The 9873-nt window shown below is 47.1% G+C and overlaps 1 pseudogene; it reads left to right on the forward strand.

The window, feature by feature from the left end:
• The first annotated feature begins 7870 nt into the window (after positions 1 to 7870).
• Positions 7871 to 8023, forward strand: LOC139001955 (large ribosomal subunit protein eL39-like; annotated as a pseudogene).
• Positions 8024 to 9873: the final 1850 nt, after the last annotated feature.

Consider the following 9873-nt stretch of genomic DNA (forward strand, 5'->3'; position numbering starts at 1 on the left):
AGCTCGTGCATATCTCTGAAGGTCACGAAATATAAACCTGATATAAAATCTCTGTCATCAGTGATGCAGCAGCAAAAGTCCCACTGATAATATCAAACGGAGTCATAAAGTTTTCTGTCGGACTATCAGTGTACATGTGTACATTAAAAAATAAATATTTTTCATCATCATATACTGTGTTTTTGTTGCTCGAATGAATTTTATTATTTCTTCAAGGTTCTTCACATACGTACACCTTAAGAGATATCAAGTAGGCATAACATGTTCTCAAAAAATTAGGGTTGGCAGGCAGAAGAATTTTGAGTCAGAGATTTTGCTGGTTTGGGCACGCACTCACAAAAAGATTGCCCACCCCTGTACTAGAAGAAAACATACACAGTAAGACCTCAGACATTTCTCGCAGCAATATTTTTTCTGATATATCATCTTGGGCAAATGAAACAGAAGAAAAAAAATAAACAAATGGAACAACATTAAACTAAAAAGTTTTCACACAGCAAAGAAAACCATCAATAAAATGAAAAGACAACCTACTGAATGGGACAACATATTCGCCAATGATACATCTGGTAAAGGGTTAATATCCTAAATTTATAAAGAGCTTATACAACTCAACATAAAAAACAAACAATCCCATTAAAAAATGGGCAAATGATCTGAATAGACACTTCTCCAAAAAGACTATACAGATGGCTAACATACATAGAAAAGGTGCTCAATGTCATTAATCATCAGAGAAATGTAAATTAAAACCACAATGAGATACCACTTCACACCGGTCAGAATGACTGTCATCAATAAGTCAACAGCTTCCACCCACCGGATGGTTTGGTTGGTTGGAGTTTGCCCTGTACACCAAAAAGGTTTGGGGTTTGATTCCCTGTCTGGGCACCTGCCTCGGTTGTAGGTTCCATCCCCAGTCAGCGAGCTTATGGGAGATAGCCAATTGATGTTTCTCTCTCACATAGATATTTCTATTCTCTAAAATCAATAAACATACTCTCAGGTGAGCATTAAAACAAACAAACAAACTAACTAACTAACAAACAACTAATGCTGGTGAGGGTGTGGAGAAAAGAAAACCCTCGTGCACTGTGGGTGGGAATGCAGACTGGTGCAGCCACTGTGGAAAGCAATATAGAGTTTCCTCAAAAAATAAAAAATGGAACTGCCTTATGACCAGCTATTCCACTTCTGGACATATATCCAAAGAACCCTCAATACCTATTTGAAAGAATATATGCACCCCCATGTTCATTGCAGCAGTATTTACAATAACCAAGATTTGGAAGCAGCTGAAAGTGCCCATCAGCAGCTGAGTGGATAAAAAAAGCTGTGGTACATTTACACAATGGAATACTAGATGGTTGTAAAAAAGAAGGAAATCTTACCCTTTGTGACAGCGTGGGTAGACCTGGAGAGTATTATGCTAAGTGAAATAAGCCAGTCAGAGAAAGATAGATACCATATGATTTCACTTATATGTGGAATCTAATGAACAAAATAACTAACAAAAAATAAATACGGACTCATAAGAACAGAATGATAGCTGTCATAGGGAAAGGGTTCTTGGAGGCTGGGTGTAAAAAGTGAAGTGATTAAGCAAAAAACAACAACCCACAAAACTCATAGACATAGACACCAATATGGCGATGCCAGAGGGAAAGGGGGATGGGGAGGTGACAGAGGGTAAAGACCGGATTAATGATGATGGGAGGAGACTTGACTTTGGGTGGTGAACATACAATACAATATACAGATGATGCATTCTAGGATTGTACACCTAAAACACATTTAATTTTATTAACCAATATCTCCCCCATAAATTTGATAAAAATTAAAAAAAGTTTTCTTGTACAGCTGAAACTAATATTATGTTATATGTCAATTATATATAAATTTAAAATAAATAAATAATGAAATTAAAAACAAACAAACAAAAACCCCCATTAATTCCCAGGTCCCTCATCCCTCAGCCACTGACACCACCTTTTTAAGCCCTGACTGAGCGATAGTGGTTCTACTTGGAAAAGAAGAAAAAGTCTTGAGGTTTTTTTTTTTTTGCAAAAGTGTGTCCTCTTCTAAGGAGGACAGGAAGGAAGGTGCTGGACCTGGGTGTGTGAGGTCTTTGCTCCTTTAGGGCCAAAGGAGTCCTCATATCTAGGACTGATGCTGACCAGCGTCTCTTGTGCAGTAGCCGCTGTCCTATGTGCCTGCAGCAAACGTCCAGGTGAGGGCTTGCATCGGCTGCTTGACTGTTCTGAAATGGAGGCAGAGAGGTTAATGATGTGCACGTGGTCACACAACTGATTCAATAGAGGTGGTCTGGCTTTGTGGATGAGGCTTGTTTAGGACCCCACTGGGGGTTGAGGTTTGACTATTAAGCCTCGGAGGTATCAGGTCTGTTTGCCTCAAACTGCATCTGGACATGAGCCACTGGCTGTGAAGCATCTGCCCCATTGGAAGCCCAGGGAAGCCCAGCCAGGTCTGACATCTTGCCCTGCACATCTTCAGACAGCACCTGTTCTGGCTGCACCCACTTTGCCCTCCTACCCTACTCAGCTCACTAGCAGGAGGGCGCCTGTGGAAGGAGGCCGCAGGTGGGCCTGCCCGGTATAGGTCTGCAGGGTCTCAGCCTGGCAGGGCCGGGGACTGAGGAGCTGGAGAGTGCTCCGAGGTTGCCCTGGAGTTCCGCTGTGCCTGGTGACCCTGAGACTGTCGCCCAGTGCAGGTCCCGACATTCAGATGCTGCTGCAGCCTTTCAGAGGCCGCAACGATGGTCAACACCAGGAATACTTGTTTGTTCTGGAAGCTTCTTTCGCAGGAATGGGACCGATATCATGGGATGGAGGAAGGGAAGGTGGTGTCAGCCACCAGGGTTCAGCATCCAGGCACAGTTCCCTTCCTGTTACCCGAGCTCTTGTGAGTTACTGACAGCCACGAAGAGTTTGAACAAGCAAAACAAACAAAACCCCAGGCTAGGGCACTGCCACCTCCAAGACACCGCGTGCTAAGCTGTGCACAGCCCTGGGAGTTGTGTGGCACCGAGGCAGGACTGCAAAAAGAGTTCCCGGGGGAAATGCATCTGGGCTTTGACCAGTCAGAGAGGGGCCTGTGGTTAGAACTAGAAGAGGGTGTGTGCGCACGTGTGTGTTTAGGGCAGGATATGTAAGTTCTAACATTTCCTGAGATGTTGGAAGGAGACCCGCCTGCCTAGATCTGCTCCCAGCCTTCCCAGGAGGCTCACAGATGCTGAGGGTAGGACAGGGCGGAGGAAACTGGCGGCCTCTGGCTGTCAGGACTGGAGCTTGTGTGTCCATAAAGGAGCTCTGTGCCTGCCCTTGGGCAGCCCTGAGATGGAGGCGGAAGCCTGGGGACTGGTGGGAGGGTGGGCAGAGGCTCAGAGGGTGAGAGGGCCCGGGGATGGGGTTGTCCTGAAGATGGGGCTCAGGCAAATGATCTGTTCAGTCAGAAAAATGGCCTGTTTGGTCAGAATCTGGACTCCTTTTGAACCCTGTACAGCACAAGATGGATCCAAGACAAGCAGAGAGTCTGGTTTTACCCTTCATTGGAGTGTTTTAAAATCTGTGGTGCACATTTATGTTCAAACACTGTTGCAGGGAGCTGTGGGCTCTCCCCAGCTTCGCCAGCAGTGGAAGGTCAGCTGGGGCCGGGCTCGCTCGCGCAATCCCAGGCTGACTGTGGGACAGAAGTCAGGAGCCTGTGCACACTGTCCTGGTACCTGCTCCGAGAAGTTTCCCGGCGGTGGCTGCTGGCCTCAGGGTCCAGGGGCCCCATAGAGCACCTGAGGCATCTCTGCCTAGGCTCCCACCTGAGGGCGGCGTGGGGAGCCCCGCAGGTGGGCTGACAGCCCAGCTTGGCAAGGCGGGGAAGGCCCATGTGAAGGCCGCTCGGTCTGTGGGGACTGTGGGTCTCTAGAGTCGCTTGCACAATGCTTCCTGCGAGCGTTTTCACCACAGTTTCAGCAACTGTCATGTCAGCATATGACCTTTAAAACTGTTGAAAAGGAGCCACTGCTGGGAATGTGCTCAGGGAGCAGACCCTCCTGCCCTGTCCGCCTGCCTGGGCAGGGAGCCTGTGGCTGTGGGATGAGCCAGCCACGGATCCCACTGGCTCACTCACTTGGCATCTTGTCTTACTGTACTTTATTATTTTTCACCCTTTTGTCGTATGCACAGCTGTTAGAGAATTTGGCATCTCTTCACCTCCCGGAAGACCTAAGATCTCTGCGCCCTATTTCTCCCTCTTACACAGCGCACCTCCAGGGTCAGCCTGTTCTCTGGCAATTGCCTCCGCCTCCCCCGAAAATGCAGGTACCCTGTTATTTTCTGATCCTCAGTGAGGCTCTCTGAGCCACCTTCTCCCAGCATCATCTGTCTTCCAGAGGATTCAGGGGAAAGGGAAGACTGGGAATCGATGGGGGAACCTGGCAAAGGAGGTGGGGGAGGAGCCTGCATGGGGGTGGGGAGGCTGGGAGGGAGAGAAAGGTCAAAGAGTGCCTCTCAGTTTCTCTAGGGCATCAAGGACACCAATCCCTACACTCAAGGCAGGCCCCAGATCCATTCAAGGAGACCCTTTCTCTCTCATAGTTTCAGCTGCTCTTCCATAGACCAGTGCACAGCTTGGCACTGATTTCTGGGATATTTCAAACTGGAAACACATGGGCACATATTCTCCTAGGTCAGCCTCCATCCACTCTGGGGTGTGGGTGCCGGTTGCTTCAGGTCCCCAGGTGCCCTAGCGCCCACTGGGGTCCTCCTTCCCCCTCCTCTTCCTTTGTCAAAGCGGATTTCTCGCCTGTTATGTGGGCTCTACCTCTTAAGCATTGTCTCAGCACATTCAAGGGAAAAGAGCCCTGTTCCTTCATTTGCATACTTCCTCTGACTATGTTCTGGCTGCAATGGCAGAGTTAAATGCGCTCTGATATTTACTAACTGGCCCTTTACAGAAAACATTTGCTAGCTCCTGCCCTTGTCCTCTTTCAATGGGTTATTGAACCGTTCTGCCAACTGCAACCTCCAGTCGGACTCCCCTCCATGCCCACACCCTGGCTTTTCTAAAGGAAAAGTCTGACTGGCACTTTCCCTTTTGCCCCCCTGACTCCCCGTGTCCACTGAGTGGATTCTAAACACCTTATGGTTTGCAGGTTCTTCCTCTGGCTCCAGTCCTTTGGCCACTGTGCCACATCCAACCACATGGAAGGACCTTCTCTTGGCTCCTTACCTGGCCTGCTGTGACTCATTCTCCAGTTCCCAGGAGAGCCTCGTCACTTCCAAGACTGGGTTAGGAGCCTTTTCTATGTGCTTGCATGGCATCCCAGAATTCTCACTTGATGGGATGTATCATGTTATATTGAAATTGTTCTATTCATTTCATCCATTCTATGTGTCAGCCACTAATCTAAGAGCTGTTGGTAAAAAAAAAAAAAAAAAAAATTCAAAGCTCCCTGCTGCTTTCTTACGTGCTAGTGGGGAAAATAGAAAATAAACAAGATTACAAAGTAGGACAGAGAATATTAGAGAGCAGGATGTGCTAAGGAGGAAAAGTAAACCAGGGAGGAGGATATGGAATATGCTGGGACGGTTGACATTTTAGGGAAGGCCTCACTGAGAAGGTGATTTTTAGTAAAGGCTTGAAGGAGGGGAGGCAGGGAGCCATGCCAATATTGGGGGGGAGAGCATTTTAGACAGCAGTGGGATGGCAGGAACACACCCATCTGGTGTGTTTGAAAATGAGGCCAGGGTGGCTGGAGGGGGGAGAATGAAGAAGGGAGGAGGATGTTGGGGAAATGCGGGGAGGGTAGACGTGTGGGGCTGTGGGGGCCGTGGGAAGGACCCAGGCCTTTACTCTGAGGGGTTTGGGAGCCACTGCAGAGTATTGAACAGAGGAGTGGAGTGACCCGACTTGCGCTTTAATAGGGTCAAACTGGTTGTGACATTACTCCCAGTTAGACGAACTCCTTGAGAGCAGGCAATGTGTCTTGTTGACCTTTATTCATAGGACATGGCATTCTGGCTCGTGGAAAACCTCAAAATATGTTTTACAAACGAACGATGAATGAGTGAATGTGAGAGCGAAGGTTTTCTCCCAACAGCCAGGTCCTGGCTCCCGAGGGGTTGGGAAGTCTTCTCACTGTTGAAGGAAAGCTCCAGCAACAGATGCTGCCAACAGCCAAGCCCCTGGGGCTCTTAGCTGCCTGCTTAGACGTCGCTATGGCAGCAACACACATCTAAACCAGTTTTCCCTGTTGCCACAGAAAGGGCTGCTTAATGGATCAATGTCACCTGGAGGGAGGATTTCAGGGTGTAGCACACTGCATTGGCCTTGGCCTTGCTCTGTGGGATGATCTCCTCAGTGGCATAAATGAAGGTATAGAGAGAGTTATTGCCAAAATTGCCGATGGAGGTGGGAGGGATAGATGATCTGTTGATTGATAGACTCAGGGTTTTTGTAAGTTCAAGCCAAGAGGCCCTATACATAGGTGAAGGTAAAATAGAAAGCCTTTTATGGTTCTATGTCAAAGCCAGAAAATAAACTGTAAAAAAAAATTGAATTGGGGATATGTAGCTTTAGTAGATGGTAAAGACTATCTGAGTTAAAAGTGTGGAGCAATTGTTAAAAATCCCAAAGCAAGCTGAGAAGCCCTTCTAGAAGTATGTAAGTAGACACCTATAATCTGAGAGATGTAATTCCCCCCTGACTGTGCAAGGCCACTCCCAGGACTTCATGTCCAGTCCTGGGTAAGACACCTGAAGGGTCCTGTGAGCTCACTGGGAGGATGATAGAAGAGGTATATTTGCAAGCACAGTGGGTGATTGGAAACAGTCTGGGGGTGGGGATTCAAATATCTGAATTATTAGGGCAGGAGGGCTTAGATTTGAGAATTATTCTGAATGGCTTTAATCGGTTAAAATAGGGTTAAGTGAATGTTAGTTCAACTGATAGAAACATTGACTAAACATGAGGTGGGGTCACTTCAGGCCTCTTTTTATGAAGGGGGGGAAGGGGACAACCAATGGGCACAAATGCTTAAGGATTAGAGCAGCACTTTACTAGAAAAATTTAAAATACCTTTTCACCTTGAGATGTTATGCATTTGTGCTTCTCTATTACTGAGTGTGGTAGGATCTGCTAGTTATTCCTTAGTATCCATTTTTTCACTTCTTCCTTAGTAAAACAAACAAACAAACAAACAAACAAACAAAAAACTCAGTATTTTTAGCATGCTTTTATAGAACAAGTTCTATTTTCCCCATCCTTCCTTGGAACTAGGTGTGGCTAGGGGGTAAAATTGTGACCAATGAACTAAAAGTGGAAGTATCATGTTCAACTTCTGGAAAGTAGTAGTAAAGATAGGGGATATATCCTTACTTCCCTTCCTCCTTGCTCTAGGCAGGAATGTGGATGTGGTGGCTGGAGCTCAGTAGCCATTTTGGGTTATGAGGTAGAAGCTCTATGTTGATAAGGAGTCTTGGTTCCTGATGACTGTGGACATTAATATAATACTAGACTGCTTACCATTAATCTTCATTTATGCTAGAGAAATGTAAACTTGTATTTGTAACAAACCATAGTTATTTGAGGTTTTCTGAAATAAAGATGAGCACATTCATGGAAATACATGCTATGGAAAATACACACATGCGTGCACACATGAAGGAACAGCACTGAAATGAAGGACATGGAGTCTCCAGTTGTATTGCTTTGCTTCAAATTCCAGTCCTACTACTTGCTGGCTATGTGCCCTTGGACAAGTTTCTTAGCCCCTCTGAACCTCAGTTTCCAAACTTACAATAATATTAATAATTGGCTCTGCCATTGAGATGAGTGTGTTTGCTTCTCCTTCGCCATGTCTTTCCATAAGACTTTCAGGATCAAGAGGTTCCTGGCCAAGAAACAAAAGCAGAATCGGCCCATTCCCTAATGGATTCGAATGAAAACTGGTAATGAAATCAGGTACAACTCGAAGAGGAGACATTGGAGAACCAAACAGGGTCTATGAGGAATCACACATGAGATATGGCTCACATATTTATGCTGTATCCAGGTTGCCTGCACGTTTATTTTATTTATTTATTTATTTATTTATTTATTTTTAAAAAATTATCAATGTCTATTTATTTTATTTTATTTTTAATCTTTAATTTCTTTATTGGTTAAGGTATTACAAATGTGTCCTCATCACCCCATTAGCCCTCAACCTCCCCCCCCCCCCCCCCCGCCCCTGCCCCACTCATGTTCTCATCCCCCTGTTGTCTGTGTCCATTGGTTTGGCTTATATGCATGCATACAAGTCCTTTGATTGATCTCTTCCCCTTACCCCCTCCCTCCCCTACTTTCCCTCTGGGGATTGATAGTATGATCACTGTTTCTCTGTCTTTGGATCTGTCCCTGTTCATCAGTCTATGTTGTTCTCTATATTCCACAAATGAGTGAGATCATGTGGTATTTATCTTTCTCTGACTGGCTAATTTCACTTAACATAATGCTCTCCAGTTCCATCTATGCTGTTGCAAATGGCAAGAATTCCTTCTTTTTTACCGCAGCGTAGTATTCCATTGTGTAGATGTACCACAGTTTATTTTTTTGACTGCATTTCTGTGAAATGTCTTCCCCCCTATAGGCATATCCCTGGAGGCATATCCCTACAGAAAGCAGATTAGTGACTGCCTTGGGCTAGGATGGGAGGACAGGGAGGGGGTACTGGGAAAGGGAGGTGATTTTTAATGGTATGGGTTGAAAGTCTTACAATTGGCTCCTCTCTGAGGGGGCGTGGCTAGGCCCTGGGGGGCGTGGCTGGACTCTAGGGCTGACTGAGCCAGCTTAAAACCCTGCTGAGGGGCAGCAGCCCACACTGTGGTGGCTGGTACGCATGGAGGCATGGGCTCTTCGTGGGGATGTCCGTGTCGTCAGGAGTGCCAGGGCCCAGCTGAGACGGCAGCGGGGGAGGGCAAGCTGGTCCTGGCAGAAAAGCACTGGAGGCAGATGCGGCAGCGTGGTGCTGTGGGGGGAGTGGAGGAATCACAAGCCCCATGCCGCCCCCGCGCTGCTCAATGCAGAACCTGCCTGTGGAGATGCTGGTGGAAATCTTCGCCTTGCTCCCCGGCACTGACCTGGCCAGCCTGGCCCAGGCCTGCACCAAATTCCACCACATCCTGCACATCGACAGGATCTGGAGACGGCGCTGCTGGGAGGAGTATGGCATTAGTGAAAACTTGCAGAACCTGGAGATGATCGGTATGTCTTATCGAGAAGTCTATGTGAAGATGTTCCCATACAGAAACATTTTGGGTTTGTGGCAGCTAGATTATAGCTCTGGAATACTGCTGAATGTAGTGGTGGACGGCTTATGCATTACTGGTTGGACGTACAGGCCTTCCCTAACACCCATGTGCATGGCCCAATGCAATTTGAGCCCTCGTTTAGAATTCGCCTGACAGAGAGGAAATCAGCCACGGTGGAGTACCTGGAAGAGATCTACAGCATTTTCCACAGTCGCCACATGCAGATTCAGAAGGACAGGCTCAGCATCCAGTGGATCAAGACAGACCACCGAAAGGATTCACCAACACGGCTTAGGGGAGAACCGGAGCTGGTGCTGTCGCAGGAGGACAGACAGCTGTATGACTGCCTAACCTACAGCCGCCTCTACCTCCCGCCGAACCACCTGGACGACCTCATCAGGCCAGGCCTCTTCCAATGCAAAGATGATGGCTTTGGCCTAATGATTGCCACGCTCAGCTTCCATGGGAAGTATGCCAGGCTCAAGAAGGTCATGGGAGACTTAATCTGGACGTTAGAAATCCACCTCATGCACCGCATCCAGCTGCGAGATGGCAAGATCTTCCGCAA

The sequence above is a fragment of the Myotis yumanensis genome, unplaced genomic scaffold, assembly GCF_028538775.1.
Source record: "Myotis yumanensis isolate MYYU_CA2020_CCGP unplaced genomic scaffold, mMyoYum1.0.hap1 SCAF_2, whole genome shotgun sequence".
Lineage (NCBI taxonomy): Eukaryota > Metazoa > Chordata > Mammalia > Chiroptera > Vespertilionidae > Myotis > Myotis yumanensis.